Consider the following 12,284-nt stretch of genomic DNA (forward strand, 5'->3'; position numbering starts at 1 on the left):
CAGACCCCTTTATGGTCCCTCCAACCCAAACCATTCTGAGATTCTGTGCAGATTCTGTGCAGGAGCAGAGCTGGTTGGAGTCCCAGCCCCTTTCCCCTCTCTCAGCAGAAGGCACAGTGTCTCCTCTGTTACCTCGTGGCACGTCACTGGGACTCAGGCAGGACTCTCCATCTGTTCCAGGCGGAAAGATCAGGATAAAAGGGGCTATTGTGCTCTTTTCCCTCCAACTAACTTTAATCTTGATGAAGGATAAAATCTACATGCTAAAAAATTCTGGGTGAGAGGTCCTGCTTGGATGTTTACAGGATAAACAACCATTACAACTTCAAATTGCAAAATAATAATAATAATAATAATAAAGAATGTTTCAGGCAGAAACACAAACAGAGAGCCAGGAGTGGGGGAAAACAGCTCTGCCACAGCTCCTCTGCAGGGCTGTGCTTCTGAGGATCCGTCCTGTCTGTTAAATATAGCTGATGAGCTGTTCTTGAATCGCACCTAATTACATCTCCTCTCCTGCACGCCGGCACTTCCCAGCTCTTTGCAGCTACAAGGAGCTGGATGATTGCAGCTTGAACTCCTCAGGTGGAGCGAGACGCTCATTTGTCATCCCCTGTTTGGCTGTCTCCTACTTGGGAGGAGGGAGATGAAAAGTGGAATTCTCTGAGAAGAGAGGGGGAAAAAGGAAAAAAAAAAAAGAAAAAAAAATCCTTTTGAACTCTTGGCTCATTAAGATGTCAAAAGGTTGGGTGCCCTGGCAACTGCTTCGTGTCTCTAAGCAGGGCTTGAAATTCCTGCAGCCATCCTGCAGGGAATTCGCAGGCTCTTGCTGGGCTGCTTGTTCATGGGAAGATCCCATAGCTCAGCTACAGGATCCTCCTGAAAAGCTGCTCTAATTTCAACAAGTACAGGTTTCCTAGCTGGGAGCAGCTGTCCCTTGGGCACCTGGGTGTCCAGGGCCATCCTGAGTCACCTCATCCACTTCTCTGTGTGCCTCTTCCACCCTTTTCCATCCCCACTGAAAATACCAATTCAGGGCCATGAGGGTCATTCCTGTGGGCTTCACCCAGAAAAAGTCTTTGCCTGAAAGGTATTTGGATTTCTTTTAGAGACTGGCTTGCATGCATCAGTTTGGTTTTGCTGAGTTTGGAGGGGTTTTTTTTCAAGATTTTGCCAAATTTCAGCCAGCTGCACTGCAGCCTCTCCATCCACATCCTGTGCAATATTTCTACCTCGTTTTTTCTGACTCCTCTTTGGGCTGTACATCTTTTATTAAAAGATGCTTCTTTATCCCAGTGCAGGGCTCTCACTGGAGTTTAAGTGACTACCAAAGAGGAAAATATGTTTTTCCCAGTTCCAGAAAAGACCAGATGTCTTAAAATGAAAAATCTCCAGAAACAAAATTTCCCAATTACTACATATTGCAGCATATCCAAAGTAGGGAAGCAGTTTCTCAAGGGTGGCATTGGAGGAGTGAGAAGGGGATCTGATTTCAGCTCAGCTCTTTTGGCAAAGCAAACCCTGCTATCCCTGCAGGGCCATGGATAGCATGGGGAATCATCCTTTGTGAGTTATCCCCTCCCATGGGGGTTATCCCTCCAGAGCCACCTCAGTTCCCCTAAAACCACCAAGGGAAAAGGTGCAGAGTGATGCTGTGGGGTTGGAACACTGGTGCAGGGGTACCCCAGCCCCTCAGGAAGCCTCTGTCCCATGTGGATGGGTGTCAGGGCATGGCCACCAAGCCAGGCTGGTGAGTGTCCTCCCCTCTGCCACCACGGAGCCTCCTGCATCCCCAGCTGAGCTCAGCTGAGAGACAGAGCTGTCATTACAAATACACTTCAGATCTCTTCCATGGAGGAGGAAAAGTGCCAACACGACCAAAAATATGCAGAAGATCAACTCCCTGGTTAGAAGTGGCCTGGCTACCAGTTTCAGTCTCAGGGGTTCAGCTTTGCTGTGGGAAGCCCTCATCATTTTCTACTGTTTTACTCATAGCCAAAAATATGATGAAACCAGAACTGAATGGTTTTTTTTATGTCTCATTACAGTAAGCATCATAAATTATTCACCCATGAGTGAATTCAACCACATTTCTTACTCAAAAGGAGCTTCCTTTCCTCTTCAGGGGCTTGGAACTCAGAGCCTCTTGGGCTGGTGGTGGATTTCAGGGCTTTCCCACCCTGAAATTGTCTTCCCACATGAACACATGGGGACATCACTGACATCCCCCCAGCCCCTGACCCCACGGCTTCCATGGTGGGAGCAAACTTCATCTGGGGATATGGGGCAGGAGAAGGTTTTGGGACAGGTCTTGGCAAGCACTGGGGATCCCCAAATCCTAAACCCTAGTGCCAGATCCTTCTAGAAATGCACGTCCTAGGACAATGTCAGTCTAATCAGCACCCTCTTCGTTAGCAGGGACCTATAATTAGAAGCAGCAGCCAGCCATCTGCTTTTATGTCGCCTCATCCCTCGGTGCCTCTCCGCTGTCCCCTATTACCGGCCGTCATTTGAGATCAGCGCTTCCCTCCGCCCCCGACCGCGTCTGATCTCACTTTCATTATTGCTAATGACCCTCGCTGGCAGCGCTCGGTGCTGTGGAGCCCGAGCAGCGCTGCCCAAAACCAGCCCCTCTTCCCTGGCTGCCTGCCCATCATCCCCTCCCACAGGGGATTTTTGGGTTTTCACTCTCCTGCCAGTGGACCTTCCCCCAGTACCCTCTGCCTCATGCCAGGTATGAGCAGCTGGGGCTGTGAATAGGAAAGCGTTGGGGAAAATATTCCTGTTCTGAAATGTTCTGAGGGTTTTCAGCTTGTAAAGTGCTTCCCCGAGTTTGTCGTTGCTCTCTGCTCCCGGTGAGGATGGCATCTGCCAGGACATCAAAAACGCCACCTTGTCCACATCCAGCAGCCAAGGGCTGGCTGCAGGGTAGTCAGACCTTGGAGGAAAGAAAGGAGAAAACCTCTTTTCATGTATCTTTAAATTCGGTGCCTAGACAAAAGCATAAGACATATAAATGGATTAACAGCCATGGTTTATTAGCGCTCCTTAATTCACTTCACAGGGCTGAGGGAAAAGTTATTAGCAGATGTATGGCCAGTAATAAGCTAATTATAACCCTGTCAGATCAGAGATTTGAAGAGGTGGGTAGTTTTGTGTGTGAGATAACTGTAATTGTCTGTTAAAGATTATGAATTAATATTGATTTAATAAAGCTGTGGCCATTTATTTCTGTGGTAAAAACTAGTTAGTAATTCTGTGAGCTGCCCCAGCACGGTGGGAGGCAGCTGGAAGTGTGTACTGAGGAGGCCAAAATGCAGGTGGGACTGGTCACAGAGTCTGTATCCTGCCTGTCAGTGTCCCCATCGCTGCCTGTGACAGGGACAGCTTTGTCCCTTGGCTCAGAATTGACACCTGGTGCCTCTCTCACGGCAGCTCAGCCCTGGGGTCACCGTGCACCCTTGGAGGGGGAGAATGTTTGCTGCTTTTAGCTGGATTTAAAACCAATCTGCATTTATCTGCATTTAAAAGCTGATCCCCTCAGGAGGGACGTGACCCTTTTGGGGTCCTGTCTGTCCCCTGATGTGTTCAAATCTCGGGCAAGCCCTCAAGAACTTGGAGAAGTGGATGCGAGTGTGATGTGGGACTGGGGAGGGAGATGGAGCATGACCCACTGCTGGCGCAGGGTGTCCAAACACAACCCAAACCCACGGTGGGAGGGAATGGGACAGCTGCTCAGGACCACCCAGCACAGCCTTTTGGGAGAAGAAGCCAAGGAAATGTCCAGAGAAAGAGTCAGGACCGGCTGGGAAAGCAGAACTTCATTGCAATTGCAGTGTGTCAAGGTGAGGATGGGGTGGGATCACCCTTGCACCTTGGAGATGAAGGCAACCTGGTGATGCTCGAATCATTTCCCACTTTACAGCCACCATCCAGGATCACTTCATTTTCCCCCTCTCTGCATGTAGATGAGTGCCACTGACTTTGAGCTATTTCACATTACATAATTTGTGTCGTAAATCATTGCCAGCTTGAAGGTGAACGCAGAAGAAGGCAGGAGTGTGGTGTGGGGAGTGGGTGTGAGACCCCATGACACCAGCTTCATCCTCGGGTTTTACCTTTCCCCTTTCTTCAGGGATAGTTTGGTTGTTTATTTTTTCCCCTGAGACAGATCCACTTCCCTAAGGAGAACTCCATCCCTTCACATCACCTGGGTCCCACCGAATTCCTCTCATGCCTGGAGCAAGTAAAGGCAGGACACCAGGGCGGTGGGAAGGTGCTTTGGAGCTTTTGGATGTGTTACATCATGCAGGGCAGGGCTGCAAACCTCTGCTGCCTCCACCCTTTGCCAGACCCATCCCCAACCCCTCCCTGAGACCACCAGGAGGTCCAAGAGCCCAAATCCCTGTGCCGGGATGCACAGGAGGGTAAACCCCTGCCAAAATTTTCACTCACATTGGTTCTAGTGGGCTGATGCTTCAGGCTGACTGAAGCTAAAGACTACAGCTTGCTTTAGATGTAATCACTTTCCCCTGAAGCTTTCTATGGGAGGGTGGTTTCAAAGGGAGGGTGGCTCCTGTTTTGCATCTCACTTCTTTTCCTGGAGGAGTTCGGGTCAACCTAAACAAGAAAACACCCCAGTTTTCTTGCATTTGTGCCAGGCATGGGGCAAGTTTAATGCAGACCGGCTCAAATATCTGAGGCAGGACTCCAGTTTTCCGCTGAGAGCTGAAATCCCCGTCTTTGCTGCTGGACGGCTCGCATTACCATTTTATCTGATGGAATAGCTATCAATGGCAGCTTCCAAGTGAAACGCTAAGGAAAATCTGTGTAAGCTATCTGCAGCCTCGCAGCACAGATACACCGTGATTACAGCGACAGCCAGGCTCTGTCTCCCGGATTTAATGCGAGTGTACGTGTCCCACTGCGGCACAGCACCCACGGCAGCATCCCTCTGCTCCGGGATGCTCAAGGCAGGCTCACCCTGGGCTTTGCTCACATGAAACTTCAGCATCCAGAGCCCTGAAATGCTGCCACGATCTTATCTGTGATTTCTCCAGCGCAAAAAGCTTCCAGCTTCTAAGATCGCAGGGAAAAAGCTTGAAAACAAAAAAGCCTCGAGGCTCCCAAAGCCAGAAATGCATAAGGTAATCATCTCCAGTGTTCTAAGAGCAATGCCACAGCAAAAAGCCCATATTCCCACTGAAACACCAGCCTGGTGATTCCCTTTGGCACCATGGTCTCCTGGACCACAAGAGCAGGCAAAAAATCCATCTGTGCTCTGGCAGGATATTCAGTGTTGCTGGAAAGTGTGCTCAACCCTAAGGGGTTTATTTAAATACATTTGATTCTAATGTTGTTCTAAGGTCACTGGGATATAAAAGCCTGGCTCCTGTAAAATTAATGTCCTGAGTCTTTTTGCTGTGGTACAGGGCTTGCCTTCCATTCATTAAGTGAAACGTCACAGATATTAAAAAAAAAAAAAAAAGCTCGGAAAATGCTAAATGGCTGGAAACCCTGCAATGCAACAGGGATAAATCCAGACCTTTATCTACCATGTTTTCAAGAGAAAGATCCAATCTGCTCCTTTGCTTTCACAAGACGCTCAGCTTGTGGATAAACCAAAGCCTTGAACAACCGCACCAAAGGTGCTGCCCTGAGCCAGCAGACACACAACTGCCACAGGCACAGGAGGGCAACTTTTCCTGCTTTTTCAGACGCGCCAGGCTCATTTCAGGCAATTTGCCTTGCGCTCCTGGTGTTTATGCTCACACCGCGGCGTGCGCCCGTGCTTACATCTGGAATGGGGTGACTTAAGGAGAGACTAAGCCCAGGCCTGGGAAAGTCCCTGTGCCCTGCAGCAGCTCAGCCGTATTGGGGCAAGGAATGCCGTGAGCTGCCCGCTATCCCACTCCCAGCGAAATGCCGCTCGGGGAAGGAGAGAAGCGAACTGCAGGAGGCAGGGAATGAAAGATGAGTGCGTGCCCGCATCTGCCTGCTGGGGTGCGGTGGGACATGTGGAGGTTTGTGCAGCTGCTGGAGCACTGGAGGCTTGAAAGATGCTTTTCCAGCTGTTGTGGTCATGCATCACTCGCGGCAGGGAGAGCGGTGGACTCGCCTGGGGAGGGGGCACCCAGCAGCGGAGTGGGAACAGTGGTGGCTGAGGAGATGTGACCTTCCTCATCCCCCCTGGGAGGACGGAGGGGAAGAAAAAAGTATGGAAAAAGCAAGGTATTAGCTGAAATCTGTCAGTGAGCTGGGTTGGCTCAGTGCTGATTGCTGTGGGCATCTGCTTGTTAAATTGTTCAGATTTTCCTACAAAGATGCCACCCTGAGAAGGTTTTTGATGCAATCAGGATCACAGCACGGACGCTAACCCAGGGCTGGGAATGTGCATCACAGGGTCTTCTCCTGAAGGCCCCCACCTTCCTTTTGCGGGAAAACTGAAGTTTCTTAACTACATCGCCGTGGGATGCTCTGGACAATTTCCAGGAGCTAAACCTTCGGCAGGATTCGTGTCCACAAAAGTGGACACCAAATTGTCCGCAACACCGCCGGTATGAAGGCATTGCCGTCCAGCTCACGCACAGTGAGAATCCCTGATTTGCACCAAAAACATTATTAACGACACGCAGGGGCGCTAAGGCTGGGAACCCCGGCGGTGCGGGCGGCAGCACCACCGAGGTGACTGGTGGCACTGGTAAAGCTTGGGCAGGGATGGCGGCGGCACTGGGGGTGAACGGGGGAATGAAGGAGATGACACAGGAGGTGACACGGATGCTGTGTCGCGGTCGCGGTCCCGCCGGGCGCTCGGCGGCGCGGTCGCACGCGGTCCCTTTAATGCGCGCGGGCGGCGCGGCCCCGCCCCGGCCCGCCCCGCCCGGCCGGCTGCGGGGCGGCCTTAGGGACCGACCGACAGCCCGACCGAGCCACCGAGCGAGCGCCGGGCTGGGCTGGGCTGGGCTGGGCTGGGCGCTGCGGCGAGGGGCGGCCCGGCCCCACACATACACACACACAGACACGCACACACACGCGGACGGCGCGGCTCGCAGCCCCATGGCTCTGGATTTATAAACACGGCGCAGATGGCGGGGCTGCATCCCCGCGCCCAGCGCTGCCCCGCCGGCCGCTGAAGCGGGAGCAGTGGCGGTGGCGGCGATGGGGGGCGGCAGCTGCCGGCGGGATTAGGTGAGTGGGGAGAGGGGAGAGCCCCGGGGGAGCCCCCGGTGCCGGGCTGGGCTGGGTTGGGGGGGCCGCTCCGCTCCCCGCAGGTGGGGGAAAGGCGGCCGCGTTACGTAAAAATGAAAATGTGCCACGGGAGCTGCTCGCCGGGGAGAAACTTTCCCTTTTTTTTTTTTTTTTTTTTAAATTTTGTTGTTGTTGTTGTTGATTTTGCTGTATTTGGCCTCAAGGGAACGCGCCGCTTGGGAGCGCGGGGGAGCCCCGCACTTGGCAAACTGGCGGGGACATCCCTCCGCGGGGTGGGGGCACACCAGGGCCTTTTCTTACCCTTTCCTTTCTCTTTTTCTCCCCCTGTTTTCTTCCGATCCCGCTGCATTTTGCAGCTCTTGCCCCCCGCACGGTGGGTCGGTAGCCGGAGCAATGAATGAGCCTCGGGGGGACCCCGAGCGCGGCCCTGCGCCCCCCGGCCGTGCCCGCGGCTCCTGGGCACGGCCGGGGCTGCGGGGCTGGCTTCTCGGGCGGTGCGGTGTTCGCTGTGTAAATATTTACGGGAGGGAACTCAGCCTTGCTGTCTGCAGGCAACAAGTGCACGTTTCTCTGAACCCCAGCTGCGGTCCCTGGAGTGATCGCTTTTTTTTTTTTCTCTAATTATTTTTTTTTTTTTCTGTTGATTCTTATAATTTCCTGTTCTGTCTTTTCCCTCGGCCCTTCCTCCTGCTCCCTTGCCCTGACAATGCACAAAGAGCAGGCTGCAGTGGGTGCAGGCAGCTGCCTGCCATGTGGGCTGCTGCCAACACCACTGAAGCAGCAAAACCTGCAGGACTCGGGCTGGGGCTGCCTGGGGCGCCAGGGCCGTGTTGACCTAACAAAAACCCATCCCTGCTTCCAGCGCTTTGAACCCTCGGGAAGCCCAGCGTGCCTGCAGGCACTGCTGCCTGCGCTGGAGGCTGCTGTCTGCTCCCTGAACTTTGTGTTTTGGGTCAGCTCAAGAATGTGCGGGAGAGGACAGTGCTGCTGGAGGTGATCTGTGCAGTGGGTGTTTCCTAATCCCTTGGTTTGCAGGCGTTTGTGGGTTGAACTCTTTTGGCGACCTCTCCCTCAATATTCCCATGAAGCAAAGGTTGGCGCTCTGGGTGCCTGAAAACGTCAGGGTTTTGCTGAATCTGGTGTTTTTAATTAGCTTGGTGGATGTGATATTGTTCCACTGCTATTCCTTGGTCGTGTGGGGTGAGAGTTTTTCCATTTCCATTTGGTATAGGGTTTTTTATCAGCAAGGTTAAGTTTAAGTTTGCCATGTGCTTTACTGATAAAGATTTGGTACTACTACTGATTCATAAAGGGAACCACTGTGAGTTGGGACAACTGGGTGAGCATTTCCCTGTCTTCTGCAAGTAATGACAAAACTCTTCAAGGGTTCTAGTGAAGCTGTGTGGTCCTGGATGGTTTTAATGAAATTGTACTTAATTCTCAGAGTTTCAGTGCTGACTTTGGGACTTATCTCAAGCCTCCCGTGTGCCTGGGTCTGCCAGCTCTGTGCAGGACCTGTGCCTTGGGTGAGGAATTCAGTGAGTGTCAGGGTTGGGTCCCACGATGCCGCGGGAGGGAAGTTTTGTCTGTGACAAATATTTTATAACTTCAGTTGAGTAAGTTTCACTGTGAGAGAGACTCTTGCAAAACGTGTTTAGTTTATTGAAAGCAAATGCACTCAAACCTCGGTTTGTTGTTGCCAAAAGGGAAAAAGTAGAAGCTATTTTTGGTGTGAGAGAGGAGATGGGGCACGCACATGTCTGGGGCAGGAAAACACTGGTACTTTGTTCTTCTGGCTTCATGTGGGTGGTGGTTTCTGTTACTTAGCCCTGTGTTTCTGCCAAGTTGCAAAACATACCTGGTTCTGAAAGCCCTGCGGAGGTCAGGGCTGGCTCTGCCGAGCTGGTCCTGAGCCCGTGTGGGAACACCTCCCACGTCAGCATCTCCAGCCCTGGGTGCCTCTGCCTTCACACCTTGGAGCTCCAGGGAGGTGACTGGCATTTTTTTTTTTTTTTTTTTTGCGACAGGATCTGCACTGAAACCATAAACTCGTTTCATGCAAGCCACCAAGCAGCTGCTGCTTGGCAATACCTTTCACTTGCTAATGGCTGTGGCTGGATTCGAACCAAGCTGCCTCCAGTGGAGGTTGCACTAATCCCTGGTTAAATCCAAAGAGGGTTTGGTTCAGGCCGTGTTCCCGTCTTGTAATTAGGAGATCCAGTCTGGTGAAGGCAGTTTTGTTATGATTGGCAGTGATGGTGTGCATGCAGCTGTGCTGATAGCTGCACGTGTTGAGAGCTCCCCGTTTCATCTCCACGGCAGCTCTGGACTGCACTAGCTGGAATTGGGTCATACGGATATCTTCATCTTTTGTGACATGGCTGAAAATTGTTTGTCCCCCTTGGTGGCTCCCAGTGTTCCTCCCACTGCTGGTTCAGGGTTTTAGTGGCCTCTGCTGCAATACAGTCCCTTTTGCAATCTGGCTGTCCTGGGACAAACCTGTTTGTAACCAACTGTAATTGATGTGCCTGAAATCCCATCATCTTCATGGCCCTGTGGGGGGGAAGGAAAGTTACGATCTTGTCAGTTTCACGATACAAAAGGAGGATGAAATTGGTAAATTTTCGGAGGTGGGTGTTGGGTGGCTCATTTGAGCAGTTGTGAAGGGGAATGGGTTGGAGAGGGCATTTGGGGTGCATTACTCCCCATCCCTAACCCAATGTTTCATTTTGACCAGATCGCTTCACAAGTCAGAAAACTGAGGCTGGTGGGGTTATGTGAAGTTCAATGTGTCAGAGCAAGTCTGCTGGAGAGCTGGTGAAGAGTTTCTTTCTCCATGAGTGCTTTGCTTGTTCATTGTGAGGGCTTGTTACTCCCAGTGGCCAAGTGCTGGTTCCCCCTGGGTTTTGTGAGCAGTGGTCCCCAAATGCAGACCATGGGCTTAGCTGCAGGGGTGCACAGGGATGGAAAATCCAGGCCGGGGTGTTCTTAGGAGAACTGTTATTTTTGTGCAGTTGCTTTTGTAGGAACTGTGGCTTGCTTTAGTCTTTGCTGAGAGTTTTCAGTGGAGAGCAGGGTCAGCTCTAATGGAGCTGGAAATGAGGCACAGCAGCGCCCAGTCGCCTCTCTGATTAGTGACTGAGGCTTTTGCAGCTGCTTAAGGATTTGGGCATTGTGAGGTCATGGATTCTCATCTAGGCTGCTGTGGCACAGGCTCCTGCACAGCTTTGAGGGGCTCTTGCTGTGTATCCACATAGGAAAGCGATTCAGAGTTGCTATTTATGGCTGGGCTTGTGCTGGCACACAGATGTTGAGGTCTCTGATTTGCCCTGTAATGTCAAGGGATAAGATCTTTGCAGTAGAAAATGGAAATGTGTGTCATTTAATGAGCATGACTAGAGCAGAGATGCTTCTCAAAAAGAAGATTGAAGAGGGAGCTGGAGCTCCAGAACAGAGGGCATGAAAATGTAAAAGCTTGGTCTGAGTGAGGGACGGATCTGGCAGGAAGGGAAGACAGAAGAGCAGAAGGAAATGAGTGGTTTGTCAGTTTTGGGAAGTGATCCCTGACCTGAGAATGAGGCAGCAGTGGGACTATACTGGGAATTGAGAAATCTGGGCTGTACCCCCAGTCCTGCTGCCCATCCTACTTGTCACTTCCCTTCTCAAGGCCACCAGTTCTTCGTTCCTGCCAACCTGCCTTTGCCAGCTGGAGTCTCTCTGGGGTGTGGATTGTTCCTTATTACAGGTGAGCAGGGTGCCCCAGGAGGGGATGTTTCTGGTGAGCAGGCAGTGCTCTTTGACTGTGTGAAGCTGAGAAATGTGACCTGGCTGAGGGTGGGCAGGCGAGAACAGGCACCGATTGCTGCAGACCCTGCTGCCAGCAGAGTGTGCCTGGCTGCTGATCCAAATCTGGCTTGGAGAGGCCCAGAGAGGAGCCCTGCCTGCAGAGGTGACTGGCACTGGAAGAAAAGCAGTGAAGGTGGAAATAGGTGGCCCTGACTGTGATTGTTCCCACACTGCTGGGGCTGGAGGGGATCTGGGGCACAGGGAGAGCACAGCAGTGGTTTTGTGCCTGCTGGGCGCATTGGAGGATGCTGATAATGGTTAGTGCTCTCTTTATAGCTGCGGAGCACTGAGCAAACATTAATGAATGTAAAGGATAGCAGCTCTGTCTAGTTACAGGGAAGGGAAGTTACTCCAAATTAACTTTATGATCCGTGAAACTGAAGGTTATTTAAAAAAATAATAACGTAAATGGAAATGCTGAAGTTTTTCAGAGTCGCTGAGTACGCTGCTTGTTGTTTAATGCCTTCCATTTTTTCACTCCCAGACTGTGTTTTTGGCTTGGGAACAAATTACAAGCAATATCAGCTTACGCTTGGATTTGAACCCACATTGCTCTTAGTCAGCTGGAATATTTCCCCTTATCGCCGCTCCCATAATGTTTATTTTAGACCGGATAGCATCATGGCTTTTCTGCTCGCTGTAGGGAAGAAGCCCGTCTTTGAAACAGCCCAGCACCTTGGAAAGAAATGATCTCAAAGCCAGTTTAGTTTCTGAACGAGGTACAGCTTAATTTTCCACCAAGAGGTTTATGCAAGGCTGTATCCCAGAACGTTTTGCGGCATTAAAAACCCAAGAGGTGGCAGATGGATGAATTGCTGACAGATTTAAAATCGTACGACAAACATAAAGCATTCAGACGTGAGGCCAAGGCAGGAGGAAGGTTGCAGGGAGAAATGGATGCAGAAAGGTCGAATAAGTTATTCTGGGCAGAAGAAGATGTGCAAGCAAAGGCAGGCTCCAGTGGGGAAGGGAAAGCCTTGAAGAGGAGGGATGTGTCGAGGAGTGTGCTCCCATCCGAGTGCAGGGAACCCTTCATGTCCTGCTCGTGGTGAGAGGAGGAGGATGAGGAGGAAGGGGGCCAGGCTGAGCAGTAATGAGGCTGGGAGGAGACAATGTGGTGGGGTCCAAATAGTTTTCCTGCTGTGGGCGGTGATGTGAGGAGAGTGCCAGCATGCGGGGATGGTGTGGGCATTGTCTCTGGAGGCTGTGGCTCTCCCGGTGGGTGGTGC

The 12,284-nt window shown here is 51.6% G+C and overlaps 1 protein-coding gene across 2 annotated transcripts in view; it reads left to right on the forward strand.

Annotated features, from left to right (window-relative positions):
• The first annotated feature begins 6,892 nt into the window (after positions 1–6,892).
• NCOR2 (nuclear receptor corepressor 2) overlaps positions 6,893–12,284 on the forward strand; it is a 224,543-nt gene continuing 219,151 nt past the window's right edge. For both annotated transcript variants that reach the window (XM_088176263.1, XM_088176264.1), the window contains exon 1: positions 6,893–7,188. The gene's annotated coding sequence lies outside the window, so the exon portion shown is untranslated. The remainder of the gene's footprint in view (positions 7,189–12,284) is intronic.

Source organism: Sturnus vulgaris, chromosome 19, assembly GCF_052056855.1.
Source record: "Sturnus vulgaris isolate bStuVul1 chromosome 19, bStuVul1.hap1, whole genome shotgun sequence".
NCBI classification, from domain to species: Eukaryota; Metazoa; Chordata; class Aves; order Passeriformes; family Sturnidae; genus Sturnus; species Sturnus vulgaris.